We start from the raw sequence: 13,503 nt of genomic DNA on the forward strand, positions 1-13,503 counted from the left end.
TCTGAGGGTGTGCCCCCACCCACCCACCCACCCACCCACTTACACCTCCCTGCTCTTGCATTTCCCTACATTGAGTCTTGGAGCCTTCACAGGACCAAGGGTCTCTCCTCCCATTGATGACCGACAAGGCCATCCTCTGCTACATATGCAGCTGGAGCCATGGTTCCCTCCATGTGTACTCCTTGGTTGATGGTTCAGTCCATGGGAGCTCTGAGGGGTCTGATTGGTTGACAATTTTTTTTCCTGCTATGGAGTTGCTCCTTCAGTTCTTTCTTTAACTCCTCCATTGGAGACCCCATGCTCAGTCCAATGGTTGGCTGCAAGCAAATTTGGGAGCAGATCCTGAAGGAAAGACCATCCAGAGCCTGGGTCTTTCAAGATACTAATTTGGATATTTTGGAATGTGCACTACTCCAAAACTTACTGAAAATTTTGAGTTTGCACGAACTCTTTTTATATGCTCACCTTTTCCCACATTTTTTAATATAGTTTCATATATCAGTGCACAGTCCCCTTTAAAACAGCTTCAAGAGGCAGAAAGAATGGCCTGGCCAGGAATTTGCATGTCCTTTCTCCAGCAGAGATTTCCCTGGCTGCTCACTTAAATAGATATTAACAGCTCACTAATTAAACTACCTCTTCTGTCAGCCTGAAATTAGCAACAGCTTAAAAAAATAGCAAAGGCTCTGCTTAGCTGTGTCTGTGCGCTGTCTTATCTTAAAGACACACACAGCTATTATCGGAAAACACACTAGAAAATTAGATTAAAATAAACACACTCAAATAAAATGAATTAAAGTATTTCCTTATAAAATGCAGTCATTCAAAGACTGACTGCAAAGTGTATAGTGATGTTTTGATGTAATACTAAATTCAACAATTAAAAGGTTTTTTTTTTCAGGTCCAATAAGCAAACAAATAGGGAATTTTGCAGTTATGATTTTAAAAATGAAGAGTACCTTTCAGATAAACTCAAAGGACATAATGATTGAATAACTACAAAACTCAGTAGTATTCAATGGAATGGTCTTCAGCTCTCAATGGTTCATCAAGTGATCACCTACCCAGTCCTTAAATATCTCAAACATCTTGAACTGCACAGGATGACTGAATTCATCTTGATAACTGATAACTGTTCATGTGTTATCTGGGGGAAATCACTTTTTATTCCTTTTTTTTTTTTTAAATTAAGCCTTCCATTCATTTACATCTCAAATGATATCCCACTTCCAGATTACCCCTCCACCAACCCCCATCCCATATATGCCCTCCCCCCTCCACTTTGCCTGTATTGAGGGTGCTCCCTGCACACACACATTCTCCTGCTCTATTATCTCCCTATGCTGAGGCATTAAACCTTCTTGGGACCAAGGGCATCCCCTCCCATTGCTGTGGGGCAAGGACATCCTCTACTACATATGTATCTGGAGCCATGGATCCCTCCATGTACACTCCTTGGTTGGTGGTCTAGTCTCTGGGAAATTGCAAATCACAACTTTTAAAGACTGTATCTTCAAACCTCTTTCTCATTTTTACCCTTTCAACCTTTATTCAGACTCTATGACTAACATATTACTTAGACTCACATTAATTTTCTATTTTAATAGAAAATCTAGTTATCCTATTTTATTATCTTTAGGGCAGCAATTAATGTTTCTACTACTCACAACACTGTATTATATGTTATATAAAGTAATATTAAAAAAACCCATATCTCTGGCCCATTTCTAAATCTGTATAAAATTTCCTTTTTTGGGACATTATAATACAACATACTTTTAAAATTCTGCATATTTAAAGATATTTGAAGTATACCCCTTTGTGTCCTTGATTTAGAAATAGAAAGGGATAAATTACAAGTTTAAAGTCCTTTGCTCTCAAATTGTAAAATACCAAACTCATATCTCCCAATATGAATCATTACTTTATATACATGAAGTTTTAAAACCTTCTCTGGATAATTAAGAGCTAATAATAGATTTTAATTATTTTATTACTACTTTCATATTTAGTACTATTGTTATTGCTAAATTTTATTGTACTTGGCTGAACAAACTCCACTGAAAATATTGTCCACTATCTAATGATTTATTCATTTCTGAAGTGTAAATATGACTGAACAAGAAAACACATTTGAACTCACACCTTGGCTAATGCCCTCTGATTTATACTCCTCGACATCCAGATTTCCTGTAGCTTCTTTCTTTGCATATTACTTTTGAGTAATTAAAATATGTAGAGGAATTCAGATTTTTATAAAGTTCTGTATTGACTGGCTTTCTCATCATCCAAAAAGTCTAAGAATTCCAATTTAAAAGAAAATTAATTCAGCCTATCTTTACTTCTCTCCTTGCTACACTAAAACTTATACATATGCAATTTGGGGTATTTCCTTTCAATTTCGAACACAGAATATTTATTATAAGAAATTAGTTTTGATTAGGCATGATTTCTCATCAATATCTTTCCAAATCTTTTCTTTGCTTTTGGTCATATAATTCATTGAAATATATCTTATTTTTCTTAATTGATATTGTGAATAAAAAAGTTAAGTTACTTATTTTGGTCATTAGTTTAATTCAAACTGTCTCCCTTATAATGAAAGGAACATAGACAGCTGTCAATTCCTCATGAAGCGAGCTGACTGGCTTTGTAGAAGGTTGCACTGTTGACAATGCTCCAACCCTGTGTACTATCCTCCTCAGCTAGCACACATGCTAGGAAATAAGAAAGCCTCCTATTCTTATTCCTTCTGACGTTTCATTCCAGCAAAATTGATCACTTCATCTTTCAGACAAGAAAATTCACATTATTGACATCAAGGAAAATTTCACTGTTTATGAAAGGTGAAAGTTCAAAACTATGCAGTAGGAAAAACATAAAACTTTTATGGTAGATTCGACATCAAAATTATTTTGAGCTCCATTTGACATGAAAATGAATTTAGTAAAATCTAAGGCTTAATACATTGACCTAATTTTTCCAGTTTACTTCAACATTTTCTAAGCAACTTATACCAAGTAAACTCTTAATTGCTTCTAAAATTAGAACTATAAAACTCAAAAGTAAATATGATTAAATGTATTGGATGGCAATTAGTTTTAGTGAACATTAGTTTTAGTGAAGTTAATAGTGTTATTATTTTTTTTTGCAAATTGTATACCAATAAGACTGCAAACATGCAAATATGTCAGATTTTTAATAGTATATTTTGTGCGACAATTTTTTCTAATAAAAAAGTTTTTGGGAAGAATTGCCCTAAGATATCTTGGACATTACACACCAAGCAATAAATTCAACAGTAGCTAATGAGGGGAAACCTTATTTTTGTATGTCATAGCTTTATCAATTTCAAAATTTCACACAGAAGTATTTGATGTATAAAATTTGGGGAGTTTAGACATGGATATCTAAAGTGGATATATAAAGTGGCAGTGCCGTGGGCTCAAGGGTCTCCTCATGCCTGGTGAGTTCCCTTGGAGACTTGTGAAATCATTCTGTCCCTCATCCTCCACCCAGCTGATCACAGACCTGCCTTCATTTACTATATCCTAATTTGAGATTGTAATGCTCTCCTCCTAATGTAATCTTACTGAATATATTTCTTTTTTTCCTGTCTTCTCTTTCTCATGAATTTAAACTAGTATTCATTCCTGTTATGTATTTACTGGCTTGATAATTTTTAATTCTTACTAGTATTTGATTACAGATGTTACAATTTGTTTTGCTCACTCATGACTTCATAAAATTCGATTTGAGAAATGCCTTCCTTCCTGGCTGCTACGAAGACACACATGCACTCAACTCAAAACACTACTGATAAAGAGATCCTATGGTAACAATGAATTTGAATGAGTGGAAAACAAAAGAAAACAAAACAAAATTTAAAAAAAAAATATATCCCTGCTAGGTTTCTGTTTTGTGGCAGAGGGACAAGAGATTGCAGGGCTAAAAGGAAACTAAAATCACTACTGATCTTGCTTTCTGGAATATGATCATGGTATACCTGGGAAGGTGATGCTGCTTTGTTAATTTATCTTGTTATCACTATGCTAAGAGCTGGCAGTACAGCTTGACTTACATTATGTCTTCGGGGAAGCCTTCCTTCAACCTTATAGGGCCCTTCTTCATTGTAGAGAATGCTCCTCAGATATACACAAATTTGTCAGTCTCATATATACCACAGGCAGAACTGATGCTCACATAATCATTAAATGGTCCCCATGAAAGTCAACTCAGTGGCTTTAATATTAAAGATTTAATGGTTAACAAATAAAGACGTAATTTTTTAAAACAAATTGACCGCTTAAGTGATTGTATGTGATCTCCAAGAACATGGGAAACCTGTGTATTTAACTCTCTGGACTTGGAGCTACAAGTAGTTGTGAGACACTATGTGGGTGCAGGAAACTGAACTGCACTCTTCTTCGTAGGCAGTAAGCGGTCTTTATAACTGATCCATATCCCCAACTTCTTAAGACCTTTATATATTAAAAAATGACAGGACAGACTAATTGTTTAAATAAATGATGGATTTTGATATTAAAATATGAGTCTCTACAAAGTCAAAATTGTTATCTCTTTGAAAAGCATCTATGGGAAAATTAATTCAGGTGATATTGATGGTGCTAATGTTTGACTTAATTTACACAAAGAGGGAAAAATAACAGCAGAACAAAGATAGGGTCATAATTAAATAACTGAAATATACTGAAATGATATTTAGGACTCTATCATATTGGCTCATAATAAAAATAAAATGATGCTTTTTCATAATCTTGTTTCAAACAACTGAAGACTAAGCTACTTGTGAGGTTTATTTTTCTTTTTTAATCGTATAATTAAAAACATCACAGTAAACATTTAAAAGCTACTTTCAACAGCATTAATTCTCTTGAAGGCACTGATCAGGACACAGGTTAAGTTTTGCCTTACAGAAAGACTAGTATTATAATAATTATGGTAATTTATATTTACTACTTGATGATCTGCAAATAGATTGTAATACTGTAGAAAACCCAAGTACAAATTTAATGTTGTCTGTTAGTATGGTTACAGAGTAGACAATAAGGTTGTGGACATAACATGTGCTCAATAAACACACAAACAAGCTAGTAACCTTCCAGTAGGTGGCACTGTGCTTTTAGGGTTCAGTCATCTCAACTCTCCTCAGATGTATCATTTCAACCCACTAAATCTCAGGGTCTACTTGTTTAATGTGATTTTCTATTGAATAGACTGCTGTATTCTAGAGTTGTTTTTTTTTCTTTTGGTTGCTATTGTATTTTGAATGATGAGTTATCCAGATTACTTTATGAAACATTTGAAAATTGTATTAAGATAACTGCTCATTGAACATTTGTATTTCCTATTTTCTATTTATAAATTTATGATTAATATGGCAAATGAGAGCTGTTTTTAGATAATTTTCTTTATCTCAGGTAATATTGTGTTTTTCTCATTCCATAAACCCTTAATCATTATTTGTTTAAATAAAAATAGGACAAATATATGCCTCAATATGTATGTAAATTTTAAAAGTTAATTTGTATAAGAGGGTAGAATACTAACTACAGAGAAAGTTATAAGGAGAAATATTAGTTACATCATTTAATTTGAAAAATAAGTTCCAATTAGTTTAAAGGAAAAAGTCAACTAAGAATACTGAAACAAATAAATAGTCTACTGTATTGTGAAGGGAAAATTTTTCTTACCTTAAAACCTCTCCCACATTCTTAACCATTGTCTAAAAGTACAAAACTGTAAAAATTCTCAAATACTGTGTAAGGAATATGGCCTTGGAAGTCCTTGAAAGATTAGATAAATTGTTTTAGAGACCTAGGGAGGTAGCCCCTATCTCTATTAAATGTCCAATAAATTAATGTTTTCTTCTAAATACATGGGAATAATATTAAAATAAATTATCTATAATCTGCTTATCTGATTCACTTTGTAAAAGCATCCTTAGCTCTCTGGAAATTATTGACATGAAAGAGAGATTAGAAAATAAAATAAAATAGTATAGTTGCTGTTTGAAGCAATCTATACAGAGTGTGTGAAGGCTGATAATGGTGGATTTAAAGTAGCTTATAGTTTATGCAAACATAGAAAAGTGTAGTTTAGAGTAAATGTAATCTCCTTGTACTCTTGATCTGTGCAAGAACACTATCCAACGGTTTCAGCCAATAAAAAGTGTACAAGTTAGAACTGGAAAGACGGCTTAACAATTAAAAGAATGTGCTATTATTCCATGGAGGCACAGTTTGGTTCCCAATACAGGTTAGTTAGCTTGCAACTACTGTAATTCTTCACAGTGTTTCAACGGCTCTGATCTTCTTGGGTACCTATGCTCATGTACACACACTCACACGCAGGCACATCTATATAACACAACTAACCATATAAGTATTTAAAAATATCAATAGCAAAATAACCTATTCTAAATGTTTATTAGTCTGTACTTCCTATTTTAATAAATTAAATTATATTATTTTCCCCAATTTAAAATTCAAACATTGTATTTAAACACAATTAACACAAAAATTGTCTTTTGCAACCTAAGCGTATGATGTATCCACTTAATAACCCTTTTAGTTTGTTTGAATTTCTTGAAGTGAGGCCACCCTTTTCCTGTCCACCTGGCAAATTCAGGCATTTTTTAAAAGATGGATTAAACGGGACTTCAGCTGAAAAACCCTAAAAAAGATTAACACTCGAGTCCTGTGGAGATGCAAACTTTAATTCAATCTCACCTGCTACAATGGGCAATATAACTGCAAGCTAAAGCAGATAAGTCTTATTTCAGGAATGCTACGCTGAGGCCACAGGCTCTATCACGGTAAATTGTAGACTCTGAGACAAATCTCGAGCACTTGAAGTTGTGAGTTTATAACAAATGGAAGTGAAAGCTCAATAATTAAAAGGACCTTCCAGTTTTGTGTGAATGCAGAATATGGGATTTAGCATTTTGAATGACCCAAAGTGAGAGGAGTAAGTCTTTCCATTGTCAGATGCACACTGTGGTTCTTAGACTATGTTATTCTGCAAATCAAAAAAATGTACCTCTAGACAGCAACTAGAAATTTTTATAATTTTCATTTCCTATAAAATACTGTGATCTCTGCTTTATAGATGAGAGCTAAGCCCAGTGAGTCATAATATGACTTATGAATGAGACTAGAAATAAAATTACTACATTACCGGTTCTATTTGTTTCCTTAGAATTTTGTGATTTGTAAGCTTGCCGTTTGTAGTTTTTTATTTTCAGAGTATACCAGTCCTAATGCTTTTCTGTGCATATTTGAATGTGCTTTATCACTGTGTTCTCTTGCAGTCCGCAGTATTGTTCTTCCTAATTTTTGTTTTTTGTTTTGTTTGTTTGTTTGTCTGTCTTTTTTGGTAAAACTGAATTTCCACCAAGGTGCTTCTGTTTGTGGCCAAATTATATTATTTATTTTCAATTATTATAGGAATACAGATATACATTTGTATATATTAGAAAAAAAACCTTAATATTGCATGTTCACAATAATTTAGTTTCTACTATTAGAATACAAGAGTAAAGATAGGACAGAGAGGAGCACAAGAACAGTGTTGCTTATTGGAGAGTTTTCAAGAATGTCTGTATTTATTTTATTTGTTCTTTCTAGATTGAGGCTGAAACAATTTTGTTCAGTTTACTAATCTATTAAAGTAATTATCATAAAAAATAACATTCACAAACTTAAGTTTCATATAAACTCTTACCTTTAGGTTTGAATTTAAATATTTGATGCCAACATATACTTATGAAAATTATATTTTTAGAATCAGTCAATTAAGCGATACCCATTAGAGCAATCTATCTGTCAAGTTTAGGCAATAATTTCTCCCGTTTTCAGAATTAGTTTTATTTAATATAATATCCCAATCAAGAAATATCCTATACCTTTACAAATGTATTGATTAGTATTCAAAGTGCAGAATTAATTCATAACGTTTCATCAATTACTCATTTCTCACTGTGATAATTCCCATGTTATCCAATGGTTCAATGAAACATTACATGTTATAAATAATTTTGTATTGGTATACAAGTCATGTGAAGTATATTTTAATAGTATATATTTGATTTGTTCACACCCCTGATACCTCTATTTCTTATAAATTATTCATTAGGTTTGAAGAAATGTATTGTACAGATAGATCATATCCAATGTAAAGAAAAACATTTGAATTACTTGTTTCATAAAGCTACAGCACAATTTTTTTGTCAATATTTCAACATTCTACACTAATAAAATGTGAAGTGACATTGCTGCTTTTGAATCTGATGTTTTATAAATGTCACTAAAAATGTAAGTTGTCCCTAGGTAAAGCTTGAAAATGCAAAGTTTTGATGATAAAAACTCACATATAAGACACTCAAATGTGCTTTAGCAATAGAGTTCTTTCATTTTCTTTCTCTTGAGAAGTGATCCTCTGATCTTTCTCTTTGTCCTAAACACACTCAGCCTTTACACAAGTCTCTCATCTCTAAGAAACGTGAGAACTGTTAGGCCATCAGTATTGGACTGAGGCCTTTACCCCTTCAATTATTGCCAGTTAAATTTGACATTGATATGGACTCTGGCTTCCTTAAGTCCTGGTTTGGAGAGAAGTCACCATTAAACTTAGTTGGTATTGGCCTCTCTTTCCTCACTCAGCCATGCCAAACCCCAAGTTATTTACAGAAATTTCTGGCAAAATGGCTAATGAGTGTCACAGCTGTTATTTTAATTAAATAATTAATTTAGAGGTAAGATTGAACTTTTTTTGCTCCTGTCTTGAATGCTAGAATTATGGGTATAGATGACTTCACTTAGCCTGACTGATTTTAGGTGTTTGTATTTTCTTTCTGTTATTTACCTAACCTTGTTAAAAGAGAACTTTGAAGTGAATATCTATGTTGAATAATAATGAAGTCATCTATTATGAAGCAAAGGGGAAAGATCATACTCGAGTGAAGTCAGTTTCCATTAGAATTTTCCAAATACTCTAATCTATAGGATATTATTCCAAGAGAAAAAAAATTTATAGTCTCAAGCACTAAGAGCTCTGTTGCAATTGCTCCTGAACATTATCATAAAGATGAAAATAAACATGCCTAAAAGATATTGTTCAAAGACAGGTATACACAATTAATATTAATGTAGTTCATATAAAATAAGTTTATGTCCTATTGTTGAACCTCAAGAGACAAATGTTGATTTCATCTAATTCTCCAAGTGATCTTTGTTGAAAATACAGTGTATTCAGTTTTGTTGACAATATGGAAGTATCTGATCATGTGTTAATTAAAGCTCTAAATTTTCATTAATCCCTTGCTACTTTGGTAACTTGAAAGCTTGAGCAAATTATTTAAACTCATTCATTATTTACTTTCTCACTAGTAAGGGGAGTGGATGGTATTATCTACTTTACAATTTTCTTAGGATGACTCAACAAAGTAACACTTGTCAGAAAGCACTTGAATGATGGAAAGCCATAACTTGTTGAAATTAGATTAAGTTCTCCTTGTCATCTTGCATGATAAGCGCTGCTCTTCTTATGAGGATAGGATTCCTTCTGCACTTAAGCTGCCATTGATCCATTTACTCTTCTAATGCTTTTTAGATTCTTTTCTAGTTTCTTTTACCTTATTAATGGACATCCCATTTTGGAAGAAATGTTTTAGCTACAAGGACTTTTTTCTTAGTCACAGTTCGGATCATCTTGTCATTCTGACTAAAGCCTCAAACAGTGCTAGCCTGTTGTAGTGGCCCACAGTTCTAATTTCAGCAAGGGCTTTGTAAAGATTGCTGCAAGTCTGAGACCAGTCTGGGTTATACTAGCACAGGTAGGTTACAAAGGAAGATTCTGTCTCAAAACCACAAGACAGCAGTAACAAAAACAATAAAACTTTTATGTTTCCTTTATTACCAAAACTAAATATATATTCTTGTGAGAACACGACCCAAATTAAAATCTAAGCTAGTGTAATGCAAAACAAGCCAGGGAAAACTGAGAGTAATAAGGAAATCAAGTTGAAGATAGCACATTAAGGATTGAATTATACATGTGTATTCATTTTTAAAAACTCATTTTTCTTTTTTTTATAAATCAACCTTCTGAAAGCTGGAATTGATCAGATGTGCAAGGTATATTATGAAGTCTCAGACCACTCATGTATTTTAGACCTTTTACTTTTCTGATGTCATTTGATTATTTTTATTATTTTATTTAAATGAGCTCCGTGTGCTTTCATAGATGACTGCTTTAGTTGTCATTCTACTTGAATGGAGATATGAACAAAAATGAAGCACAATATTTAAAGACATATAATAAGCAATAATTATGGAATCATTATATTTAAGATATCCTATGATTTGTATAGTTCTTATAGCAGAGTAATTTTGTTTGTACAGTTATTTATTTGCATGTGTGCATGTGAATGCATATTTGTATGTACTCCCACACATACACATGTGTGTGGAGATACTTTCACCAAGTAAGACACAGATATTAAAATCCATCCATCATGATAAGAGATACAGTAACTTAAGCTTTGAATTTTCAAATGGCTCTTTTTGTAGATTTATTTCATGTCTTCCTAGTTTTCAGTTTATCTTTGTACTAATATCCACAAAGATTCTGTTAACTTGTAAGGAAAATTAGTTATTTTTCTTTTTTTTTTCTTTTTTTTTCTTTTTTTGCTTCTGTACCTCAAAATATTTCAGACTCACCATAAGAATTTAGGTCATTGCACCTGGATTTTATGTCTTCTAGCCAATGATTACTTTTCTTCCTAGTTATTCTATATATAAGCTCCAGACCTGTTGGTGTTTCAAGTCCATGCATTGTACCTTTTAAGTGACTTCACATTTTCTGTGTCCTAACCTGGATGCCTTCTGTATATTTTGGAGTTTTCCTGCTGCATATGAAATATCAGCACAGCAACATTTTACCATCTCAATAGTTAGCAAAAATGGGTACCACTTTACCATCTCAATAGTTAGCAAAAATGGGTACTACTTTACCATCTCAATAGTTAGCAAAAATGGGTTCCACTTTGCCATCTCAATAGTTAGCAAAAATGGGTACTACTTTACCATCTCAATAGTTAGCAAAAATGCATACCACTTTAGACTTCTGCATCACCACACCCCACTCATTAATTTTCTGTAATTTTTTTTCTCTTTTCTCTCCTGGAATGACATCTGGGTCATTCAATGACCAGAAGGTGGTCATTTGTAGATTCTTAAGCTATATACATCAAATTTTGGTCTACTTGAATCTCTTATTAATAGATTTTGTTTGAAGGAAAAAAATGTAAAGTAGCTAAAGTGGTTTCCAATTTATAAAAAAAAAAATCAATGCATTATTTAGTTTTACCATAAATTTTAAGTATGGTTTTAAATAGATTTTTGTGATTTTTGAACCATTTTCTTTGTTGTTTGATTTTAATAAACATTTACAATGAACATCTTGTGAAATGCCTTAAGCAGTTCTTGAAAAAGTTTTATTCACAAAAAATATGAATTTTAGGCAGGAGAGTGTGAATTTAGAAGGGTGATTTTTAAAATTCCACTTTATAGGGTAAATGAATTTCTAGAAAATCTCTAAATAAAAGGTGTTGGCAGAACAAAGCAAAGAGTAACTTGTGGATGAATTAAGGTTGAGACAAAGAAATTGTATTTCTTGAGAAAGATGCATCTCATTTTGGAAGACTATCAAAGTAATGAAATTATCTAACACAGGATATGCAATTACTACTTTGATTATTTTGATTTTTGAAATAATAAATAATTAGAGAAATGGGAAACAGACACTGTTAATCTCCAACTTGGCATTAGGGACACCACTCAAAGGCAAGTAGTGATGTGTTCTTCAGGAGAATGACAATTTAGATCAGGAGAAGAGGTGAGATTTTCTTTGTGTTCTATCTCTGGATGGACAAAAGTCCACGAGAGTATGCCTCGTTCTTAAAGCTAAGGATAAAACAATAATCTTGTGTGGGTAGATTCAACTGTGTCTAAAATTGGTAACAAAAAATAGTTATATATTGTAAAATCTTTCAATAATTTGAATGTTCATCAGCTATATGTGCTGAAATAAAATTAATATGCGAATTATTTAGTGAAGACTAATTAAAGTGACTAATTGGAAAATAGTAAATCAAATACTTAGGACACCATTGATTATTCCAGAAAGGATAAGTTTGATAGATGTAGTGGAATGGATTTTGAGACACATGCTGTAACAAGGAGTTGAAAAAAGGTAAAACTTCCTAATATTATTTGCAAAAATAAATAAATAATTAAAAAGTCTTACTATAAAAAGTAAAGAGACTAAACAAGATAAATCTTTCTGTAAGAAATATATTTTCAGGCATGAGTAATTAGGAAGAAAAAGGTATTCTTTTTTAAAAGTGGAAAAAACAGAATTTCTGCTCACAAAATATTTTTATTATGACACATAAGTAATTATCCACTGCTGATGTAAAACATTGGTTTAGAATACCACCACTCTTTTACAATACAATTCAGAATGAAGGATAACAAAATTCGAAAGGTTAAATTTTACTTGAGATTTTTTTCCAATGAAAATTCATAATGCAAAATTTTCTCTTCATGCAGTGGGGAACACAGCTGTCCATTGTTAAATTACTTACAAGAATCATATCTTCCATACTCATATAACTTAAATACAGACTTGCTTTCTCAGCTCACAGAATTTTAGTCTGTATAATAGAAAAAATCCTTAACCTCTAGGGAATAATATTTTAGAGCTGAAAGTAAGAATTAAAATACAAGGCAATTTAAATCTGCATAGCTCAGATGCAAAGATAAATGAGTTAGCTGGCAGGAAATTCAGTATCTTAGACTATCTTCTATTGTTCCAGGGAGCACTCAATATTTTCTATGCAGCATATCCTTTAATTTTCATATTCACCAAAGAAATAACAATTATTTAGATACCCTAGAGGAAGATGAGAAGCAGTGAAATAACTTGATCATAATATAATACTCCAAAATACAAAAGTATAACTCATATTACGCAGGCATGTAGAAGCTGCTTTTGAGAAAATGTGTTGACTCCTTACATGGACTCCTAAGAGGGAATAAAACCTGAAATCCAGCCAGGAAAATTTGCATCCTGAACATTAACAGATCACCAACATCTTATGGTTTTTTATCAGATATTTTCTTTATTAGGCATTTCATTTTGTTTTGTTTTTATTAGATGTTTTCTTTATTTACAATATCTCCTTTCCCTAGTTCCCCTCCAAAGAAAAAAAAAAAAAGTAAAATAAAATAAAAAAAACAAAAACTAAAACAAACCCTTGTTTCCTCCCCCCTCCCACAACTCACCACCCCAATCTCTCCTGCTTACTGGCTCTGGCATTCCCCTACACTGGGGCATAGAACCTTCACAGGGCCAAGGGCCTCTCCTCCCATTGATGACTGACATCTTATTTACCATTTCAAGACAGATGATCACATT

The 13,503-nt window shown here is 32.4% G+C and overlaps 1 protein-coding gene across 3 annotated transcripts in view; it reads left to right on the forward strand.

Annotated features, from left to right (window-relative positions):
* Window positions 1–13,503, forward strand: part of Brinp3 (BMP/retinoic acid inducible neural specific 3) — a 375,633-nt gene that overhangs the window by 30,612 nt on the left and 331,518 nt on the right. The window lies entirely within an intron of this gene.

Source organism: Mastomys coucha, unplaced genomic scaffold (genome assembly GCF_008632895.1).
Source record: "Mastomys coucha isolate ucsf_1 unplaced genomic scaffold, UCSF_Mcou_1 pScaffold1, whole genome shotgun sequence".
Taxonomy (NCBI): Eukaryota; Metazoa; Chordata; class Mammalia; order Rodentia; family Muridae; genus Mastomys; species Mastomys coucha.